This window comes from Canis lupus, chromosome 17 (genome assembly GCF_048164855.1).
Source record: "Canis lupus baileyi chromosome 17, mCanLup2.hap1, whole genome shotgun sequence".
NCBI classification, from domain to species: Eukaryota; Metazoa; Chordata; class Mammalia; order Carnivora; family Canidae; genus Canis; species Canis lupus.
Genome location: NC_132854.1, coordinates 18646478 through 18671277, shown reverse-complemented (window position 1 = coordinate 18671277; position 24800 = coordinate 18646478). Strand labels below are relative to the sequence as shown.

Genomic DNA, 24800 nt, shown 5'->3' with positions numbered 1-24800 from the left:
ATCTCTGCATACCTGAAAATCCTTTTCGAGATTGTCAGTTGAGAAATGCATGCCACAGAGTCAGCCTCCATGCATTACTCTGCCCCTTCAAAATTCACTGCGCTCTGTTTCTTATTACGTTTACTCACCAGTTTGAAAGGCAATACGGTCTTTTATATTCTTTTTCCAGAAATAGAAGAAATAGGGACAACGTGCAATAAGTAGGACACTTAAATTGATGGCCGCATTTAAATGTCTTATTATCTCCTTAGCTGTGTGTGCTGTCTGTAGATGTTCATGTATTTTTTGGAATAGCCTTACTGGCATCATGCATGAGTATCCCCTAACGCAAAATGGCAAGCAACAATTCACCAAAAAATATTACTGAAGAATATAACCAACCATGGGATGGAAACAGATTACTGAGTATAGATTTGCTAGTAAGGGTAGGGATATAGGATGGACCATAGCCTAATTTTTGCTTAACCATCAAAATATGGAGAACTATGTGTTGGATAGGAATGAGATTTTATCAAAGTCATTATTATAAAGACAGATAAATGTGAGGTCTTGGAAAAAGTATTTAAAAACAACACACACATATATGTATCAGAGAAGCTCCGTATTATAAAATCATATCAGTTCTTTGGTAAAGACCTTGATGAGGGCAGCTCAGGTGGCTCAGCGGTTTAGTGCCGCCTTCAGCCCAGGGCCAGATCCTGGAGACCCGGGATCCAGGCCCATTGTCAGGCTCCCTGCATGGAGCCTGCTTCTCCCTCTGCCTGTGTCTCTGCCTTTCTCTGTGTCTGTGTCTCTCATGAAAAAATAAATAAAATCTTAAAAAAAAAAAGACCTTGATGAAATTTCAAAACATCTGTAAAGCATCCATGACTCTCCTACCCATAACTGATCTGTATTTGGTCCAAAGCCAGTTGAAAATCTCCATTCTTTGAAAGTACTAATTTTTGGAAAATCTCCAAAAAATCACAGTCTTTGTCTTTCCTGCCATACCTGTTTTAGTGTGCTTATTTATTCAACAAATATTATTGAGTATTTGTAATATTCTAGAAAGTATGCTAGATACAAAATAAATAAGGAGGGTTAGCAGAGACAGTTTACCAAGAAAAAACTCAAGGTTGATAGTGAAGACCTGGGAACAAATCCAGGCTCTATTGTTCACAGAATGTGAAAGTGGCTTCATCCCTGCATCTAGCAGTTTCTTCACTAGAAAATGGGAAGAAAAGCATCAGATACCTGATAAGGTTAGAGTGAAGAATAAATGAATATGTATGTATGTATATACACCTATATAAAGTTGTACATATATGTGTGCATGTGTATATAAACACGTGTATGCATATGTACATAGATACCAAATACATATATGTATACATATAATATATATAATATATTATGTATATATTACATATATAATATTCCAATACATAATACACTTATACTCTTAACCACAGATGTTGGGAAACCACTGAATATTTTAAGCAAAGCTGTGTTTTAGTTAGTTTTGAGATTTGTATTTTTGAAAGATCACACTGGCAGAAGATAGAAGGTAAATTAAAGAGATGAGATCAGAAGTAGGGAGACAAGCTAGATGTCTCATGTAATTGATAAGAGACAATAAAGGCTTGCACTAGGAGCATAGCTAGGATGAAGGGTCATCTCTAAATGGGGAGAGGAGAAGAGTGAAGGAAAGGCCAGGGGGAGTCCTGGATGATATTCAAAACTTTTTGGGAAACTGGGTGGTGGACACTGGTGCTATGAACCTGAAAGAAAAGGGTTAGCAGAGCGGATCCTAACTGGGGGAGATTTTTGCCTCCCATGGGACATTTGGCAATGCCTGGAGATATTTTGGGTTGTTGTCGGGAGATATTTTTGATTGTCATAACATGGAGTGGGTTGGGAATTCTATTGGCTCCTGTTGGGTAGAGGCCAAGGTTGCTGCTCAGTACCCTACCATGTGCACAACAGCCCTAACCACAAAGCGTATCCCACTCATATCCCTAAGGTTGAGAAACTTGACCTTGAGGAAATAGAAGCAAGATTTAGGCACTTTGGTAGAGAAGGGAGATGTTGAACTCAGGTTTGGACATTTTGAATTTGAAATGCCTTCAAATATGGTGATCACTCTGCTTAGGTTACATGGCTTATCAAGAATCAAGTTGTGGGGTAATGGGATAAACTTGAAAAATTGGTTGCAGCCACAAATCACAGGGCACAGATTACGTATAAACAAAATAGAGAGATTCAGTTATGAATATGCAGACATGATGGTTACTTTCGAATATTACATACATATATATTTAACTGTCTATATAAAAAAGAATAACAGTGTGGACTATGGCTTCTCTGGATATTTTCATAAATTGTTTAGCTATTTGGGGATGCTTGGATGGCTCAGTGGTTGAGTGTCTGTCTACCTTAGCCTCAAGGCGTGATCCCAGGGTCCTGGGATGGAGTCCTGCATCAGACTCCTCGTAGGGAGCCTGCTTCTCCCTCTGCTTATGTCTCTGCCTCTCTCTGTGTATCTCTCATGAATAAATAAAGTCTTTTTTTTAAAAAAAGAAATCAAAGTTCATTTCAGTTCCCACTTAAAACAAACTTGTACCACCTCACACCTAAAGGATGGAGATCATACAGATTATGCAATATTAATAAATTTCAGCTGAATTCCAATAGTAAATAAAAACATCATATCGGTATGGTCTTATCTATAGCATATTTCTTGCCTTCAGATTGCTTTGTTTTATATTTTAGGAACATTTCTTTGGGGTGTTAGGGGGGAAGCTCAATCTATTCTTTTCACAGATCTGTTGGTTCCCAAGATTTAATTAATAAGGCCAACTAATTCAGATAATTGATTCCATAGCTGCAAATTATGAGCCAATTATCCACCTAAATTGACCTTTCTGGTGTAATACTATTTGAATTGCTATACTCAGTTTATGTTTAATTATAGTATCTATGTTTAATTATTGTATCTGAATAATGTCTAATGAGTTCTCATGTTTAATCACTGTTTTTGACAACTATAAATACTCTTAAGCATCTCTGTCATTATCAGCTAAGCAACCTAAGCTTTATGGGGTCTGTCCTCAGCCTGATTCTCCAGGCTCATCTTGCTCCATGGGCCTCTCCTATATGTGAGAGGAGAATGCCTCTCCTCTGGCCTTCTTTTAGTTTCCCTAATGCATAAAGTTGCTTCATATCTTGAGACTTCACAGCTGCAATTTCACCTTACTTCTACTCTGGTCTTTAGGTCTCAGCCCATGACGGTAACTGAAGCACAATTTCCTCTCCTTTTCCAGAATGCTTTTTTCATGAACTGACTCCCTTTTAACATTAATATGTTATTGTTTTTCTTTATACTAGGAAAATTGCACGATGTTGTGGTGGTTTTGTGATGTGTTTATTAGATTTTATGCCACAAGCTGTACTTGAAATTCATCATCGTATACTCTACAGCATTTGTTGAATAAAAGTAAATGAATGAATGACTCCATCAACCACAAAAATTAAATGATAGGCTTTTAATCACCAATATATTATACATAGGGGTTCCTAAAGCATGGCATTAGCACAGTGACTGAAGAATACGAATGTAAATAAAAATCAGAAGGTAAAAAAAAAAAAAAGGCAAAAGTGAAATGTCAGTTACAAGCCAATAGGGAGCTTGGAGAGGACTTTGGGATGATTGTGAAGGGATAACCCATGCCGTTGGCATTCAGATTCAATATTTTTTAACACTCTGGATGCCAATGAATAATAAATTAAACTCTTGAATCTAGCATGTTAGTTCTCAATAGCTTGGGACGGTGGCAGCCTGGGAACACTAGTGTCAGGCAGATGGTTGGTTTATGGTCACACAGCAGAGCTCTGCTTAGATATCACCAAGCCAAAGATCCAAATGTGCCTTTGCTTATTTTCAAGAATATTCACTCAGTTATGCTCTAATATGTACCATTCCTTTATTTTTTTTTAAGTTTTTTTTTTTTTTATTTATGATAGTCACACAGAGAGAGAGAGAGAGGCAGAGACACAGGCAGAGAGAGAAGCAGGCTCCATGCACCGGGAGCCCGACGTGGGATTCGATCCCGGGTCTCCAGGATCACGCCCTGAGCCAAAGGCAAGCGCCAAACCACTGCGCCACCCAGGGATCCCTGTACCATTCCTTTAAATAGTATTACATTGGGTAGCCCAAGTGGCTCAGCGGTTTAGCGCCACCTTTAGCCCAGGGTGTGATCCTGGAGACCCGGGATCAAGTCCCACGTCGGGCTCCCTGCATGGAGCCTGCTCCCTTGGACTATGTCTCTGCCTCTCTCTCTCTCTCTCTCTCTGTCTCTGTCTCTATGAATAAATAAATAAAATCTTTAAAAAAAATAGTATTACATTAAAATATGAATGAATATAAAACAAGCCTAAGAGTAGTGGTTCAAAGAATCTTAGTAGAAATTTGTACTTCAGATCCAAAATAAACTTGTAGCCAGCAGCTAAGAAATGTTTGTCAAAGAGGCAGGACTATGTGTAGGCAGCCTCTCATATGGCCACCAGTGATCCCTGCCCTGTGGATCCACACCCTTGTGTAGTGCCCTGTATCTGAGTGTAGTCTGGACTTATTGATTCAATTGTAATAGAATATGGCAGAAAATATGGGCTGTCACTTTAAAGATTGGTTCTAAAAGGATCTTGATCTTAGGCACTCCTTCTTGCTATCTCTTACATCACTCCCTCCCTGGAAAGCCAGCTGCCATGTTGTGAGTGTGGCAGTAGATGAAGACTACCCAGTGAGAACAATCAAAGGTTATTTATTCAGAATTGGCTATGACAAAAGTCTGTCACTGTTACTTAACTGTGGTGGAGTCTCAAAGGCAGGCAGAGATGTGGGAAAGCTTGATAGAGGGTTAAAAAAAGGTAAGCTTCAGGTATGTATGTATTGGAGGCTGTTATTATGGGGTTGCTGAAGATGGACTAAGTAGAAGTGGGTATTGTTTTGGATAGGGGAGCATATTTGGCTTTCTCTAGTTGGTATTAAATTGGAAGCAGGGGGCAAAACTTAGGCAAGCAAAACTTAGGCCATTTGTGGCCGGATGCTACAAGGGTTGTGGTTTTACCTCCTGGGCAGATTGTGGCTCATGTTACGATTTGGCTTTCTGGACTGGTTGCTGCAGGTTGTGGGTTGGAATTGTTTTTATAGATGGTTTGATCATTGCTCAATTGTATATCCAACCTCTTGTGAAGCATTCCTGTGGGGAGGCCTATATTAGTGAGCCTGGAAGCAGATTTTCAAGAGGCCCACCATTACCTCTGTGACTGACCTTGGAAGCAGACCTTCATGCAGTGGAGCTTTGAGATGACTGAAATCCTGAAAGACCCTTTGATTGCAGCTCATAGGACAGCCTCAGCTGAGATAACCTAGCTAAGTGGCTGTCTGATTCCTGACCAAAAGATACCTTGCACTAATGTTTATTGTATCAGGCACTAAATTATGGGGTATTTTGTTACGCAGCAATAGTTAACCACTACAGATGGGAAGGATATAGTTTTTTGTTAGATCACCAAGAAATGTAGTTCAAGAACTTTAAATGGGTTTGTCTGGGAGGCACAGGCAATTGCAATATTTCTTAGAAGACACCATTTCTCCCTAAGACATACAAAACAAAGGAGGAGTTAAGTCATTATTCTTTACACCTTCTTCTCTTCTACACTCTATTTTATTTAATGACAACATAATCTACCTTGTCCAGTAGCCAAAAGCATCTTCAGTTATTCTTAATTCTTTAGACAAATATTTACTGAGTCTCTACTATGTACTAGGTACGGTTCTGTCACTTAGAACACAACAGACAGAGTTACCGGCCATTGGGAAGCTTACATTCCAATGAGAAAAAGAGGGTAAGTCTTCTGTGTGGAGTAAGGGCAAATTATGCATCATCACATAGTATGGGATAAAGAATATGGTCCCTCACAACCGTTTGCTATTGGAGGGATTACTTGAGTACCCAGATAATCTGGGTAGTAGTTTAGAGTTGTTGTCTAGGAAATCCAGCTACCCAGTCCATGAAAACCTTAGAATGTTTCAGGCACTCATTATTTTTCTAAAGATTTATTTATTTGAGAGAGTGGGGGAGGGACAGAGAGAGAGCCTCAAGCAGACTCTACACTGAGCACAGAGCCCAATACAGGGCTCCATCTCACCACCCAGAGATCACAGCCTCAGCTGAAACTATGGAACCCTAGTTCAGAAGCATTCCAGTTAGGATTAGGGAACTCTCCAACCCTTTATCATGGAACTCCTAGATTCACTTTTGGACATTTCTGCTTATTGCAGTGCCCTGATAAATCAGTCATTTATATAATACATTATGTGGTACATGCTATGGAAAAAGAAAAAGAGCACATTTGGAGAGCTATAGACTGCTGGGTGGGTTGTTATTTTAAATAGAGCTGCTGGAGAAAACCTCATTGGGAAGGTGATATCTGTGCATCTTTGAAAGAGGAAATTGGCCATGAGGACACCTGGCAGAAGGAATTTCTGGTAGAGAAAATAGCCAGGGGGAAGGCCCTCAGTGAAGAATGCACCTGATGTGTATAAAGAATGGTAAGGAGGCCAGCGTATTATGTAGAATGAGAGATGGGGAGAATAAGGAAGGAGGAAGGAAGGAAAGTAATGAGGAGTCAGATCATACAGGTCCTTGTGGGACTGTTTATGAACCTAGTTTTCTCTTTGAGTGAACTGGGGAGCAGAGGTTTGTCAGAAATAAGTTGACACAGTCTTATGTTTTAGAAATTTCACCATGCTATTGTTTTGAGCACAATCTAGACATGTCTGGAGTCCAGGAAAGACGTCTAGACTAGAGATATGCAGTTGGGAGTCATTGGCTCACATACAGTATTTCAAGCCAGGAGACTAGATGACATCACTAAAAAGTGAGTGTAGCTAGAAAAAAGAGGTCAGTAGCCTGGGCCTTCTAAAATTAGAGGGAGGGTGGAAGAGGGGGAGCAGCAAAGGAGCCCAAGGAGGAATGACCAGTGAGACAGGAAGAAAAACCAAGAAAGTGCAACGGACTGGAAATGTATCAAGGAGGAGGGAAGGCCCAACTGTCACGTGCAGTGCTATGACACCTGTGATGGGGATTAACACTCTCAAATGGATTTGGCGACCAGATGGAGATCACCAGTCGCCAGGGAATAGACTTTGGTGGAGTAGTGGAGGCCAACAGTAGTGGAGTCTGAAAGAAGTGACTTTTCCAGAAAAATGGAAAAGAGAATTGAAGGGGGTTATAATGTATAAATATTGAGCAATTTTGATACAAGAGAATTTCTGCAGTAAGCAACAATTTAGGGTTACACAGAATTGGAGCAGTAGCTAACAGCTAAATTAGGAATATGAAAAGAATTTTAAAATATATATATTGAAGTAATTCTCTTGCAAACCTGCAGAGAGTTGGATTATCCAGTCTTGTATCCAGTTTTAATTTTTTTAAAAAAATTATTATGATTTTCCTCCTGTCTACTGTAGTCCTCCTGGGAATTTCCATCTGGTTCTGTTTTATGTCTCACTTGGCCTACGACCTAGCATCTCACTATGTGCATTATTACCATATCACAGTCCTACTATTACCCTGCCATTTTCCTACTTCATTACTCTTGCCAGGACTCTGTCTCCAAAACATGCCATTTATGATGTCATTACTCTAGCTAGGTTCAGTTTTCAAATGGCTTTAAATGGCACAACTTGGCTATGGCTGTAAGCATGCTGGGAATGTAGCAACACAAAGAGAAAGCTGGGTGAACCAAACTGTGAGAGGAAGCTAGAACCAGATAGGGCCAACCTGCAAGATGGGGCTACTGTTGTAAGATGCACCATAACTAAGATGTCATGGAGGCATAGCTCCAGATCTTCCAGGTGTCAGAGCCTGTAGGTAAGAATATCAAAACTTATTACTTATTCTCCCTAGTACAATTCAGCTTGATATACTGAATGTTTAGTTTGTGACAACAGAGGATTTTTAAAGACCCACATTTTGGGGAACATAAGAACCCTAAAATACTGCCAGTTTCACTTCTCATGGGTTTAGTTTTTACCTGCAGGTGGAAGGCTTCCAGGCCAGGCATTAGCTGACATTGCTATCTTGTTTCATACATGTACCAATATATGTTTATCAACATTATGAATATATCTATATTTTTTCTCTGCAAATACATGTGTGTATTATACTCCAATTTTTAGCATTTTTTCTTTCTCCTGATTTTGAAACTGATTTTATTTTAAGTAATATAAAATCATTAAGTTTGTTGGTGCCAGAATCTTGCTCTGCAAAAACAGTGTTAACCATTACTGATTCCAGGTAGATTTGAGTGCCCTTACTATGAACCAGGAACTGACTGTACAATTTGATTAGAAACATTTTATTTTTTGTAAAGAATCTTATGTCTTATGATAAGAGATGGCTTAATGCACTTATGTCACACCTGAGTGTTCTCCAGTATAGTATGACTATGGCTTTTTATAAATTTGTTGACATTTTAAGACATTGTAGCACACCTCAGCCAGGTTAATCATACTAGGAGGGATCAGATGTCTGTAGTCATGTGCTGATTGCTCAGCTCCTGTTTCAGCCAGAGGGCAATTGCTCAGAAGCTTCCTGTAAAATCATGCCATTGACCTCTGTAAAATGTTTCTGCCAGTGTAGTTCTATTTATCATTCTTTTTTTAAATTCATATATTTATTTACTTTGACTATTTAAAACTTATCTAGTACTTTAGCATTGTATAATAATTACATTTTCTTTCTTATACAAGTTTTTTGTTTTATTTGGAGTTAAAAATTGCCTCGTTTTCAACTTATTTAATTTTCCTAGAACCCATGGCTAAGTGTTCTCCCACCTGCAACAGTAATGTGAAAGCATTTATCCCTTAGTGGTGTATTTTCCCTTGTGTTTCATGCTACACAGGTCACCTCCATGACTACTTACTTAAAATGCTTTATTTTTCTGTTTTGAGTTATATTTGGTTTACTTGCCACTCTCAGCAGTAAAAGTATTGTCCAGTTTTCATTTTCCAAATTCTAAGTGATGATATTTTTCTAATTTATACCTTCTCTCTAAACAGATTCATGTGTTTTATATTTATCCATGATTGGGATCATTAACATTTCACATAAGCTGTTGCAAAAACCAGGACCTCACATTCTATGTTCTACGTTGAGACTGGTATTTGTGTTTTGCTTAGATTTTAGGATGACTGAGATATACATTCTTTGTTTTCTTTCATTTTTTCACTGTTCCAACCTGACGTTACCCAGCTATCCAGATATGATACTGAACCAGAATATTAACCACGGTTTTGCTTATCATCCTCCACCTGTGGATCCTTCAAGTTACCAATCATGTGCTTTCTGCGATTGATGCACATTTTCTGAAACTGAGCCGTAAGGTCCTCTCTTCATTCTCATTCTATGCATATAGTTAATTGGTATTTTGATTGAACCAGCAGAAGTATAAAAATGCCTATGAATCAAAGGAAATTATTCTCATTAGATATGAAACAAAGAAAGCAGTGGTTTCAAGAACAAATATTATTCAAAAATATTCTCATTAAAAGAAATTGCTCTCTCTGGTATAATAAAATTCTTCTAAAAAGAAGCATCTGGAAGAATCATATAACTTGCCGTAGCATAACATTTGGGATGAATTAAGATGCTTCATGTCACAAAATGCTTTCAAGGCTTCTCAGTATTTTTCTTCATTTCAGCTTATCTGTGTCTCACAGTTCTCCAATTAGATCATTTTTTACTTCATAGTTCTTTAAAGGCATCACATAATGAATATTGTATAGAAGTTACAGTCCCTCGAAGGTTAGAAATATTGCTAAGTGGCATTAGTTCAAGCCTGTATGTGGAATGTGCAAGTTTTTCTGTGCTGGATTTACCTGCACAGTTTTTATATGAATAAGTGGGAAGGGCAAATTACAAATACTAAAATAAATGAGCTGTGGAACCATGAGAAAAAGACAGACATTTCAGCTCATGTGTTCACTCACCATCCATGTGTTGCCTTGATATCACTGAACATTTGAGAACCATTGAGTGAATTCTTATGGTGTTGAAGAATTACCCTCGTCAATGGGTCTTCAAGTTGGAAGGAATTTTAGAGGTCATTTCATCCTCTAGACTCTTCACCATCCAGATCAATTTTTTAAATGACTCCTCCAATAGGGCACCTGTTACTTTTTCATGGAAACCCTCTCCATTTTCTGAAAGCTTTTATTAAAGATTGGCCTTCTGTTTTTACAGTTTCTTTCCAGATCTAGAAAATTCTTTGATCCCATCTTCCATATAAGGACCTTTGTTTATGAAGGCAATTTCCATACATCCCCTAAATATTTTTTCAGTGATATTCTTTTTTAAGATTATTTATTTATTTATTTATTTATTTATTTATTTATTTATTTATGATAGACATAGAGAGAGAGAGGGAGGCAGAGACACAGGCAGAGGGAGAAGCAGACTCCATGCAGGGAGCCCGACGTGGGACTCGATCCCGGGACTCCAGGATTGCACCCTGAGCCAAAGGCAGGCACCAAACTGCTGAGCCACCCAGGGATCCCCATTTTTCAGTGATATTCTTGCATAGCACTGCAAGAAACCTTAAGGGGAGAGAAAAGATGGTACCATTACCTCTCCAGAAAATGTGTTGGTAAAAATGGAAGTTGTATGGGTTTTAGATCAAATACTAGGGATAGAACTCCAATACTTACAAACTGTGGGACACAATTTTAGAAATATCTTTAATTGTGGATAGTGTTTCTCCTAATTTAGCTAGGAAATTTTTAAAAAGATTTTATACTAAAAGCATTCAAGATACCTGGAGTAAAGTCACACTTAGTAACTTTTTAAAAAATAGATACAGGTTAATACATAGAAGGTATGATTAACTACAAATAAATTGATATAGATCTTCACTACTCATGTGGTGCGTGGACTGGCAGCGTTGACATCAACTGGGAACGTGTTAGACAAGCAGGAGTTCAGACCTTATCCCAGACCCACTGAATCGTAAACTTATTTTGCAACAGCCCAAGGTGATTTGTACACAAGCACTGGCATGTATTAGAGACAAGTCATTGAAAATCAGAAAATAGGAAAGTCAGGAGTGTAATTGAGAAATTCTTTAGAATGTGGGGAATGGGTAGGTGAGGGGAAGGGGTTTGGAATCTTTCTCTGTTGGAGGACTAGCAAGTGCAAATACTCAGAAGTGAAAATTACTCAAGACCATGAGGAGACTGACATAATATTCACGATGTGTGTTAGAGAACAGAAGGACATGTGGCTAAAGGAACTTGAAAATCAAATACAGGTTTTATATTTAATGTGGTAAGAAATATTATGTATAGGTTCTTGAGCTTGCGGCTATGTTAAAGAAATGCTTTTGGATTAACTCTGCATAAATTGGACCATACTAGCAAATAAACAGATAAAAAGGGGAATTTACATGAAGTAAATCCAGATAGGAACTTATAAGCCACTGGTCTAGAATGGTAGAATGAAACCACCATTCCTCAGTTCCTCTGTTCATTTTATTACCCATGTTTTTAGCTTAAAAAAAATGATTTTATACATGTACTATATTTTTATGTATTGGTGCACTTATTTGTATGAAGTGTATTCCCAGGACTGTTATTTCTTGTTCCAAAGTATTGGGTGTTCTTTGTTTATTTGTTTGTTTTGCTTTTGATGATTGTTTTTTGTCTGGTTTTCAAAAAAGGATGAAAGGGGTTCTATATTCACTCATAACAGAAAGGAGTTTGCTTTCTTTTGAAATACTGACAGCAGCAACTCATAATTCTTTAATTTTTGTCAATCTAGTGGATATAAAGTGATACCTTCTCATCATTTTCATTTGTATCTCTATAACTCAGATTTTTTTCCTTAGACACTTAAATGTGGCCTTCTGTGAGTTTTCTCTCCACAGCCTTTGCCTGTATTGTCTTTATTGTTAACAGTTGGAAAATGTTCTCTGAATATCCTTAATATTAACCATTTTCTATCTTTTACTCTACAGATAGTGTTTCCCAATTTATTGATGATCATTTAACTAAATTAGTATATATTCTGTTATGCAAAGGCAGTTAACACTCTTTATAAGCAAATGATATTTCTTTTCTTTGATATTTTTGGATCTTCCATCTAGACTACAAAGATATCTCAATTTCTAATTGAATATATGGTATCTTAAACTTTCTTCTAAAATCTGTTTTACTATTTTTACATTATTAAGTCTTTAATGTCAATAAAAATTATTGTTGTTTTGATGTGGGGCAGATATCCAACCTTCTTATAGATGTGTAGCCAACTATATAATTATTACTTTTGAAATAGCTGCCAGATTTATCATTTATTATATTCTGTAAATGTCAGAACATATTTTCTGGACCCTCCATTATTTTCCTGTTTATTGATCTCATCTTATACTAAAACCATGTGTTTAGGATTTTGTATAGTATTTTAATATTTAGTAAGATTAGCCCCTTTCAGTGTCTGTCTTTTTTGTCTTTTGGGGAGTGATTCTTAAACATTCAGTTAAAAAATATAACTTTAAATGAAGTTGCATTTAATTTATATATTAGTTTTAGAATAATTAATGTTATAGTATTAAATATTCCCTTTTTATGTTTTTCTGTTTTTTTCAGATTCTGTTTTATATTATTTAATAGCTATACTTAAACATTTTTTTGGCTGCATCACTAACTCTATTCTAAATGTTCTACCATTTTGTCTAGAAAGGCAAGGAAGCAGAATGTATAGTCTCCATTTTCTGTATCTAGATAGTTAGTGCTATGTTCCAGGCATACTTGAGGTTTCCCTCTTTAACATAGCATATTTCTAACCTCTCTCAGTTTTGTTTAGTTTTTTTGGCCTGAACCTCTTGAGATTTTTTTTAAAGTATAAAATCACATAATACTTTATTATTTCTTTTCAAATTCAGTTGACTGGACTATTCAAAACAATTTTGAATGTAAATGGTGGAGGGGATGCCTGGGTGGCTCAGCAGTTGAGCGGCTGCTTTTGGCTCAGGTCGTGGTCCTGGGATCCTGGGATAGAGTCCCACATTGGGTTTCCTGTGGGAAGCCTGTTTCTCCCTCTGCCTATGTCTCTGCTCTCTCTGTGTCTCTCATGAATAAATAAATAAAATCTTTTTTTTTTAAAGAATGTAAATAGTAGTGATATGCATTAATGTTTTGTTCCTGACTTAAAAGAAATGGCTTTAGCATTTCACCATTCCATGTTTGCTGTTTGTTTTAGAGAACCAGTCTGTCATTTTTAAGTAGAGCCCTTCTATTCCTAATTTATCTAGAGTTTTAATAACTTACAATGATGGAATTTTATCAGATGCCTTTTTTTTTTGCATCAATTGGTGTGATCATGTGACTTTTTAAGTTGTTAACATCACTAATTGTGATATTAAATTTATTTTCATTTAAACATCCTTGCTCCCCGCATAAGTATTTGCTCTTAATATATTATGTATTTTGTATTATGCTAATTCTAGTTATGAAATAATTACATTAACTACAAGTAACTGGCTACTAACATAAGTACATTTGTCTGCTCTTTCATTTTGTGTCCTATTTCCCAGCATAATAACGATTCCTCTTAATTTAAACTAAAATGATAGTAGGTTTGTGAAACCGGGCTATTACAGATAGGGAATGGCAGATGAATGGAACCAACTTGGTCTTGATCAGTGACCAGAGATTTGGCTTAAAGCTGCAGCTGCCAGATGCATAGGTGGGACTTAAAACTATAGAGGTGGTGGGTGGTGTGGGGTGACCCCCTAAGTCTACGTGAGATCCATAGCTAAAGTCTCATTCCTCACACTTTCTAACATCAAATCAGTGCTGCCATTGTGTAGAGTTAAGTGGATATGGTCCAAGGAACACAGTGCCTCCACCCACTCTTAGGTCAGCTCCTCCAAATAGAGGCCAGCTCTGGTCTGGAGGGCACGTCAGTGCCTGTGGATAGTGGAGTGCATGTGCTGTGAGCCCTGTGAAGTGAGTTTGTCCTGGGGTAGCCTGACTCAGGAGAATTAATTGCAGTGAAGCCTGGAGAACTAGAAGATCCCAGCACACCTCACCTAAGCTCCTTCTCTTTCTCTGGGGGATGGGGATGTGGGTGGGAGGGGAGACTATGAAGGCTGCTACAGCTAAGACTTGGCCTAAGTACTAAGAATGGTTCTTTTCTTCTTCGTTCTGTTGTTTTCTTTTTTGTAGCACTGTTTTTATGGGGCTTTGTTATTACTATTTGATGGATTTGTTAAGTGAATTGTGAAGGCTTCTACCTTTTACTGTAGTTGAGAATAGAAATACCTGCTATTTAGGTATTAGCTGGAACTCATGTGAAGTCAACTGATTCTGGATCCTGTCTTCCCTTTTCTTTTCCACATGAACCTGTGTCTGGATGCAGACTCTGCCATTATGAACTCATGTAGTTCACTCTGCACAGCAGTGCAGCCTGAGCATTTCACAAAGGTACCTGGCCTGTGCGGCAAGTGGATGCTACATTCAGCTGAGGCTTTGCTCTCTCAAATTCATTTGTAAGAATTATGGAAACATTTAACATTAATTTAATTGTCACTTAATGATAGTTTTTTGTTATTCACAATTTAGAAGAAACAGCATATATTAAAATATGTCTTCTTTCTACCTCTTTTGATATACTTTCTTTTTTTTTTGATATACTTTCTAAAAAAAGAAAAAGGACTAGAATGTCAGAGGAATGAATTACACTTGTCAAAAATAAAAATAATCCCTGATCATAATAATTTAAAGGTCCAGTTGTGTCTTGTTAATCATTAACTTATTTATAGAAAAACCTTTGACATCCAGATAACTTTTTATATAAGCAGCGAAATAGAAAATGTTTAATAAATATAACTTAATCATTGTTCTCTATCTTTGTAAATGAAGGCAGTGATTGTGGTGGCATTTTCTAACAAGGAAATTTCAACCAATCCATTTTTATAAAGGGAAAATAGGATACAGGGTAAATAGCACACATTGAATAACTACTTAATACACCATTGGCTTTACAAGGCCTACAGAGGAGTATTTTCAAATGATGGTGCTTAAGTTAAAAAAAAAAAAAAAAAAGCATTGCAGAATCCTGCATAGTAATTACAAACTCATCAGAAAACTTGACAGTTATGCTTGGAATGTGCACCAGGAGAGATTGTGATATGTGGTCCGGTATTGTCATTAGAATGTGTGTGAATTGGCAAGGGGTGGGGGAGCTGACTTGTGCAACTGTGACTCCCAACAGCCACTCACTGTCTTGTTTCCATGGTATAATAAATGTGCATTGCAACCACACTGCAAACAACAACCGGATTCAATGTGGTTCTTTCACAGGACCGTGATAACATCTGAATGATAACAGTGATTGCCAGGAATAATATTAAGTGAGTCAGAATGTGATTGCAATTCCTAGACAAATTAGAGACAGCATTCTATGAAAGAGTTGTGAATGAATGTTTAAAATGTAATGGGATGACAGTGAACAGACCCTAATTTAAATGAGGAACTTTACAGAATAAATATTTTTAACGGCCCTACTTGTTAATGAACATATATTCCCCTGATGGTCTAAGATATACCTCATTGTACACACTTCAGGAAGAGCTGGAAAAGGTTACTGAGATGTTTATTCTGCCAGAGTAATGCTAGAATGAAACAAGGATGGAGGTTCATTAAAACTGAAAGGAAAGATGATTTTTCTAGAGGTAAGGTAGGTCAAAGAAGAGGATTTTTCATTATCTCTGGATTCTCTTTTAAATGTCTGTAGAAGTAACAATTCTATCAATATTGTGACTAAAGTTTCTTTTCAAGGCCAGCCATTGTAACTGAAGAATCAACAATCTACTGTGACCCTGAGACTGATAGGCAGAGATGTATCTGCTTATGTTATGTGTTTGAAGGTGAGAGTCTCACATGGAACTTAATGATTAATATACATCTTTTAAAAATCCGTATTCCATTTTTGTTAGTAATTTGTACTAAGTCCACCTTGCTAAGATCTCCAAGTATCACATATACCCCTGGTTTTATTAGACCCTGAATTAATCCAGAGTAAAGGAAGGATCACTGCCGGGGAGTTATACTAGAATGGGTTTCTTGCAAGAATTGGGATATGAGCTAGTGTTTGCAAGGACCGTGAAGAGAGAGCCATCGATGAATGTAGAATCACCTATTGGTACTTTGATGAATGATACAGTGGGGACCCGAGAGATACAAAGCTTTCAGTGCCAGGACATCACTTTGATTTGTTCTTTGAAAATAGAAAAACATTCTATATTTCAAGGAGTGAATGCACATACCAGATTTTGGTGATTATTAATCTATTAGTGTTCTTTGTGGATTGGAATGAGGTGTGGTTCAGTATTGAGTCCGTGGCAAAAATTGAGGAGATGGATGGATAGACAGGGCTGGTGGCCCTACTACAAAAGATTTTAAAAATTGGCAAAATGGTATAAAGCAGGAGAAACACGATGCTAATGTGAGTGTGGGATAGTCAAAGGTAGGAGAAAAGAATCAGTTCATTTTCCAAGATTAAAGCAAAACAAAATCATACTGAAAAAAGAACACAATATATTCTATCTAATAATAATAATAATAATAATTAATAATAATAATAATAAAAACAGTGATTGTCAACTAAAAGCATTGTTGGCTGCAGCACCCCAGCTACCTACTATCAATCTCTGTGTTTTTCCTGATCAGCTTCAGTCAGGAAGTTTGAATGCTCAGGACCTCAGTTTTTTGTTTTCAGAGGTGATGCTCACTTGAGGGTGTGTGTTCAACTGTGGAATACAATATAATTTTGGAGACTGTTTTTCAGCCCCCGAGAGCAGTGCTTTGGCATGATTATCTGTCCCAGACTGCAGACAGTTCTGAAAAATGAACTAGCTTGACATGAAATTGCCAAAATATTTCCTTCTGTGATAAAACTGATAGGATTTAAAAGACAACTGTAGCCCTCCTTGACTGTCCTATAGCCAAAGCATGCAAAGAGGCACTGCATGTGAAAGTTAGTGTTTGTTATCATTTGGTATTACTTATTTAAATTTGACAATGATAAACAATTAAACAAATCCCAAGAGGTGATCACAAGAAGACTTAGATTTAATTTAGGCATTTTAATGAGCTTTGCTTTTGATAGGTAGGCATAATTAGTGCATTGAGTACGAGTTAACCCTAATTAAATTGATTAACTTGAGCAATATTTACTCTGGTTGATATAATGAACATAAGTCTAAGGATATTTTTTAAAATTTAGCTTATTTTTCACATCTACTAGTTTCAGATCTACATGTTTATAGTCGACTTAAATAATATATTATGACAGGTGATGGAAATTATCTTAACACTTGCATAGTCCTGTGTTTAGAGATGCAGCTATGGACTTTTGGGACATTTGAATTATTTCCAATTTTGGATAACTAAAAAATAATGCTACTATGAACATTCATGTATAAGTATGTTTATGGACATATATATGTTTTAATTTGACTTGGGTAAATACCAGGAATGGAATGACTAGGTCATATAGTACATGTATGCTTAATTTTTCAAGAAACTACCAAACTTTCTTCCAAAGCAGTTGTAGCATTTAACGTTCCTACTTGCAGTATGTAAGCACTTCAGTTGTTTTATATTGATAACACTTGATAAGGTCACACGTTTTTAATTTTAGCTACTTAGATGGATAGATGTAGTTTTTAAAAAATTAATTTATTTTAATAGACTTCTTGATCTGAGAGGATTTAGAGCTGCTCATAGTAGATACTCAATTATTATTTGTTGTTTGAGCAAAGACAGAAGTAGTGTTGATATTTTCATAATTTAAAAATAAAAGCCTGAAATGCTTCAAAAGATGCCCTAGCCTCATCCTTGTAATAGCATTTATTTGCATTATTGTCTTTCCTATTCTTGCATTGACTTAGAAACAACAAAATAAAATCCATTCATCTACTAGACAGGTGTCCCAGACTAATATTTCTTTGCTTACAGCATAAGCCAGGGAATGACATTTTAAATTAGTTATAGTAGACATTGTACTTTTAACTTTGTGACTAAACCATTATAAATATCACTGAACTTTATCTGTATGAAAAGCAGATCTCAACATCATGTGTGGTTTTAGGTAATTGAAATTATTTGCAAAAGCAGAAACAACTGGAAGAATTGAACTCAGTAATTTTTTTTTTTTGCCCGTTTGACCTGGATATTTTAATATTGTCAATCTTAACAAACTGATCATATGAGTTCAAAGTTTTCAACATTTGAAACAAAGTAATACATTAGTAAGGCAAATGATGAAAGTTCTTGGATATTTATTCTTGGTTTATATTTTGCTGGCAATTTTAATTCTGTGTTCACATACATATGAGTAACTTGCATTTCAAGTTATTGAAAATAATGCACTGGGACACCTGGGTGGCTCAGCGGTTGAGCATCTGCCTTTGGCTTAGGGTGTGATCCCGGAGTCCCGGTATGGAGTCCCAGGATCGAGTCCCACATCTGGCACCTTATGGGGAGCTTGCTTCTCCCTCTGTCTGTGTCTCTGCCTCTCTTGCTATCTCTCATGAATAAATAAATAAAATCTTTATAAAAAAAGAAAATAACAAACCATAATTTCATTTGTATCAAAGAACTGATGGTTTGTACATCTTTCTTCTCCCTTCCCCACTTTTTTCTTTTTCCTTTCCCTGTCCGTCTGTCTTTCCTTCTTCCTTTTGTACTTCTGTATGATTTTTAGTAGAATATGATGGTAACCAATAGAAAATGATCCTATAGTATGTAAGAGTCAGTAATCCTCCAAAATATGCTCCAATTTTTCCCTACAAAGAAGTTACCAAAAACATATAAATGCTCATTTAAACAAGTGGTATGGTAAGTCAGCTTCTTGAAAAAGTTGTAGGGTATATAGCAAAAAAAAAAAAAAAAAAAAAAAGATTACATTTTCCTTAGAGAACAAAATCAACAACAAAAAACAACAAAATCCTTATTAGGTTTTAGATTGTTAACAAATCTTTTTCCTGAGGATATTCTCGGGCCAAACTTAGATATTTCAGATGGGTAAGACTCAGTACTTGCTTTTTAAGTGCTCATGATTGTGGGTTGGAGGTAGGGGATAAGGAGAGAGAGGGATAAATAAAATCAAGAATGCTAAAATCAAGTGCTAGGAAATATCAAAGTAGCACAGAGCAAAGCATTTAACTCAAGGTTTCTGGAAGAAGTGACTCTCCAAGGAATAAGAGAGAAAAGATAGATAAAAAGGAAGGGCAGTGATGTACCAAAAGAGAAAGTAACATAAAAACAAAGTTGTGTTTGTCTACCACAGACAGAGGGAAGGAATCAAGAAGGATTTAGATTTTTAGACACGCTAATCAACGAACGATTAGCTTCCTATAGGCAATAAAAAAACCATAACGTACTAAATTGAAATAAGTTTAAGGAGGTTAAATTATTTTCTTATTTTCTTTCCTTTGTTATTTTGATCATGTTTTTTGGAGGGGAGGGGGGAACACAAAATACCAAAAGAATTCTAAAATCATTTCCCCTTGTGATTCCTTTGTTTAGAAGGGTACTCAATCTGTCCTTGTATTTCCCATTGGATAAGTTAGAAGCAGTATTTGTGGGAAAGGAGACCCCAGGACAGAGCAGATTGGCTAATGGAACATTTGTGGAGCACCTGCTATGTGTTAGTACCGTGGGACTTGCTGGGGGTGCCATCATTCCCACTCCCTGGAAAGCTCACAACTGTGGGGGCAGGGAGGGGGAAGCCTGAAAACTAAACAGTGGCTAATGGTACAGTTGGAAAGGTGTTCCTGAACAGATGTTGGCCTTGTATGTGCACAATTCCATGTGGGGAATACCTTCAGTGCCAAGTGATAGTTCTACCCCTCTGCATCTCCTTTTTTAGGTCCCAAAGAGACAGATTTGACATTTTTCCTGTACCGGAGTTTATGATTTGATTTTTACATTTTTCTTCCTTTCCAACCATGAGAACAAATATTAGGACTACTTTATGAAGAAATAAAAGTTCTTCATATTAAGTAATACAATCATAACATTTTATTCCTCAGGGTTTATGTGAAAAGCTCTGAAGAATAACTTCATTAGTCTGCAATCACTTTATTATGCAAGTGTAAATGTGATTTATGTATGTGATACAGGAAGGAAAATCTAATAGCAGATGAGAGTTTTCTCTTTGTATTTCTTCCTTTATTTATTAGGGAAAAACTAGTGTACTATCTGATGGGTACTGTTGGAGGTCCTTTAAAAAGAGTAACTGATGTCTTTATGTTGACTCTATGAAGGAAGCACTATCACTATTGCCATTTTATAAGGAAGGAAACAGGGACACATAAAAATTAAATACCAAAGTCTGGGAGGTAGGGAGCAAAGCCAGAATTGGAAACAAGGCAATGGCTGTGCAACATAAAACTAGGTTCTATATGACACCAAGAGGTACGTTTGGTATTACTTGTTTTTTAGTCTTCTGGGCTAACACTTTCTTTTAATATCCAAATAAAATGTATTGAATTCCTATACAATTTCCTGTAATAAACTCAGGACCCACGCCACCATTTTTGTTTCCCCTGAAAACGTGCTTTCATATTACCCCTTCTGGTTCTGGGGTCCAGGTCCTCTGGTCATCTTGACACTTGCCTGCCTCCTCCTTTCCAGAAGATGCTACTCCTTCTTCACCCCCACACCCCTGGAGCAGAGAAGTCAAGATTTCTCCTGCAAATCTTTCAGCACATCAGAAACTCACAACTGCTGTCTGTGACAGAGCTTTACTGAAGTGTGGGGATGGTATGGTAAATAGTAGCCCAAGACAGGAGTTTCTGTTTCTAGACATTTAAAAATCATTCCTGTTCTTGGAGAGTTTCTTACCAGGTCCTTTTATAATGCTTTCAACTTCCCGCCATTTGCCCAAGCCACTCCTGTTCTACATATTCTTTCAAACTAGAGTAAGCATAGGCCAAGCCAAAACTCCTATCCCCTCTTTATGTAGAAAATTTTCTTTTTTTTAAAGATTTTATTTATTTATTCATGAGAGACAGAGAAAGAGAGAGAGAGAAGCAGAGACACAGGAAGAGGGAGAAACAGGCTCCCTGCAGGGAGCCCGATGTGAGACTTGATCCCGGGACTCCAGGACCATGCCCTGAGCCGAAAGCAGATGCTTAACTGCTGAGCCACCCAGGCATCCCAATGTAGAAAAGTTTCTAATCTTTATTCCATTTTTTTCCCCATCTAGACTAGTCTGGGGAACCTTGTCCTTTGCAATGAGAAAGATCATAAGGGCATTTTTACTAACCAAAGAGCTCTGAACATCTGTGTGGTGAATCACAGCAGTCCTCCACTGTCACCTTTCCCCTCCAAGAACTACTTTCATTTCATTAAAAAAAAAATTTAGGTCAAAAAAACAACTATTAGGCACATGGGAGTATTGGTTCGCAAACTGCTCCCTTTTAACAGGGATGGCAAGGAGAGAAGGAGGAAAGATGTAGCCATTCAGATCAGTAGGTGGCAGGTATAAGGAGCGAGGGAACTTACTTAAAAGGCTTGTCTTGTGCTGCTGAAAGACAAGTAGATCTCCACACACCACCCCCTTCAGAGTCCTAAAAGTTTATAGAGAGGCCTTAATCGGGTTCTGTCATGTATATAGTCCAGATGGCCTCAGAAACACCTTGCTCTCTCAAGACTGTGTTCTTTGGGCAGCTTCTAGCATGAGGACGGCAAGTGGAATGTACATTCCAAGGACAGACAGGAGGGTAAGGAGCTTCCAGTAGTAGCCTGTGTCCAGCTCAAGGGTCAACCAGCAACCCTGTTGATTACCTCCTCCAACAGGGAGATCGTAATGAAATAAAACACAAGATGTCTCTTTAAACAAGTTAAATGTAATTAAATTTGCAGTAAGTACAATTATTTATCAAAGAAGCCATAATATATATCTGTATCTACGTAGATGTAGATATCTTTGACAGATTGAACTCACAATTCTCCATGATTCTGGCTGAAGATATTGCCATTAAATGTGTAATTGATAGGGACTAAGAGTTTAGTGTTTGGATGTATTGGAAAAAGGACCGTCATGATAATTTTGAATCTTTTGCTCAATAAACAATTATTATGTACCTATTACGTTTCAGTCCTGGTGCTTAGAAGAAGAACTACTTGATGAATAAATTATGGCCTTTGACCTCACAAACTGTAGAACGAGTGGATCATAAACATTGGCATATAACTAGAAAATAGTGCAATATGAACAAAGTGATCTGTAGGGTGGTATAAAATAAGTAGAATATACAACTAGCAGCCTGATTGGGACGGGGAAACTTGTACATAAGATGCCATTGGCATTAAGGATGGGTGTAAGTGTTCTAGGCAGAAAAGAATAAAAGAAATAAGAGGATGTGTGAAGGCTTCGGAGAGCAAAACAGCATCACATTTCTGTGTTGTGAGCAACAACTGTCCCTGTGTTGAAAGCAGAAGAGAGAGTGGGTGAGGGGAAGGCGAGGAGAAAAGAGATGGAAGAGTGGCCAAGATGAGAGCAGAAAAAATAGATTAGGTTCCACACAAGAAAGTTCATCTTATATCTCGCTCCAGGGTGTTTAGACTTTTAGGAACACCAGGGCCAGCTTTTAAGTATCCCAGCATGACCTAGTGAATCTGAATGTCTTGATTAAATCAGAAACCTGAAGTAACTTTTATTCATATTAGGGTTTAAGAAACTCTGTTATAAGCAATGGAAGCTTTTGGCTTTTTAAATATTTCATAATATGAGGTCATATCTGGCACTACAGACCAATATACTGTAGTGTATATTGTTTTTTTTTTTAAGTTTATTTATTTATTTATTTATTTATGATAGTCACAGAGAGAGAGAGAGAGGCAGAGACACAGGCAGAGGGAGAAGCAGGCTCCATGCACCGGGAGCCTGATGTGGGATTCGATCCCGGGTCTCCAGGATCGCGCCCTGGGCCAAAGGCAGGCGCCAAACCGCTGCGCCACCCAGGGATCCCTGTAGTGTATATTGTATACATACTTAGAAACATAATGAACAAAATTATTTTTTATATAGCTTGAACACTGTATGATACCCTGGGTAGCAACTTAGCATAGTTTAAGTAGATGAAATTATATAAAGTGTCTACTAAAATACCATTGGTGAAACTTTATCAAGTGTTATTATTATTTTTTCTTTTATCCCCTCCCTCATGCACAGTAAATCCTGTCTGAATAATTTAATCATTCTGGAACATTAAAACAGTCTTGGGCTTTAAGGATAACTAAAGAGTTTCTGCACTATAATGAGGCTCTTGGAAATGCTGTGCCACAAATTATATGTGGGAGAGAATGTGGCCTTATTTAGACTTCCAAGCTAGCTTTCATTTTCATCCAGAGAATGATTTTGATAAGAAGCTGTTATTTGGTATGGCTAGAGTAGTAAGTGAGCTGCCCTTAACCTCATGACTGTAGGAAGGAGGGACAGAGGGACCACTCACTACTCTATAAGTCTGTGGATGGAATTAAGTTTCTCTAAAACACATCTATGGGCAGGGAACAGCTTGCATATGTGGAAATAGAATCTGAATTAAAATGGAAAATATTAACATAAAAGCAAGTGTAGGGATGACCAGTGTAGACCACAACACAAAGTGGGCAAACCTATTGAAATAAACATGCTGATGACTGTATTGGAGTTCTTCATAGAAAAGATACAAGAAACATCATGGATAATAGTTTCAAATGAAAGAAAATATACTGGGATTCATAAACACAAGTGCAATATGGAAGAAATATGACTCAATCTTTCTATCAAAACTGAACATTGATTAGTATCTTCCTAAATGATGGGCTCTACTTTTTAATGATTTTTTAATTTATTCCTGCAGCTCCACACAGAAGCTAAGATCAATTTCCTATAAAACAATTAAAATAACAGATTTTAACTCCAGCCTTATGAGATTTGGTGCATTAGCTACAAGGCTACTATGTTTTGACTGAACTAAGCATGGCAGTGGACATCAGAAAGGTTCTAGAACTTCTTTATCTAAAGGGCTTTTTTGCATTTGTTTATTTTTAATAGAAGAGAACCTATAGTCCCAGAGCTGGAATTGGAGCATTTGGGAGGTGAATTTTAGTACACTTACCTTTTTTTCTTTCTTTTCCTTTTCCTTTCCTTTCCTTTCCTTTCCTTTCCTTTCCTTTCCTTTCCTTTCCTTTCCTTTCCTTTCCTTTCCTTTCCTTTCCTTTCCTTCCCTTTCCCTTTCCCTTTCCCTTTCCCTTTCCTTTCCTTTTCCTTTTCTTCTTTTTCTTTCTTTCTTTCTTTCTTTCTTTCTTTCTTTCTTTCTTTCTTTCTTTCTCTCTTTCTTTCTTTACATTTCCAATACACTGATATTCCAAACTCTTTGACCTTGCTTTGCAAAAATATAGTAAAAAATTTTTCTACCTTTATTTAACAACCATTCTGAATAAGGGCAGCAAATATTTAAATAAGAGGTGGTGATTTGATGGATTTTTATAAGGAAAATCTATATTATTTCTAAAGTCATATTTTTGAAATTATAAGAACTTAAAACTTAGATTTTTAAAAGATATCTTTGGAAGCACAGTTTTTTTTAAAGTTTAGATTCTAGCAAATTTATAGAGGGCTACTAGCTTCTCATAGCTGAAATCACGTACTTGTTATAACCTATGCTTTCTGCTTTTGACTATGTTACTGTTGGAATATTTT

At 36.9% G+C, this 24800-nt stretch overlaps 1 protein-coding gene and 1 long non-coding RNA gene across 7 annotated transcripts in view; one reads left to right on the top strand and one right to left on the bottom strand.

Annotated features, from left to right (window-relative positions):
- Positions 1-7538, bottom strand: part of LOC140607944 (uncharacterized) — a 39927-nt gene extending 32389 nt beyond the window's left edge. Inside the window, exon 1 of the long non-coding RNA XR_012009863.1 lies at positions 7429-7538. This is a non-coding gene — a long non-coding RNA (uncharacterized lncRNA). The remainder of the gene's footprint in view (positions 1-7428) is intronic.
- Positions 1-24800, top strand: part of GPC5 (glypican 5) — a 1343507-nt gene that overhangs the window by 228898 nt on the left and 1089809 nt on the right. The window lies entirely within an intron of this gene.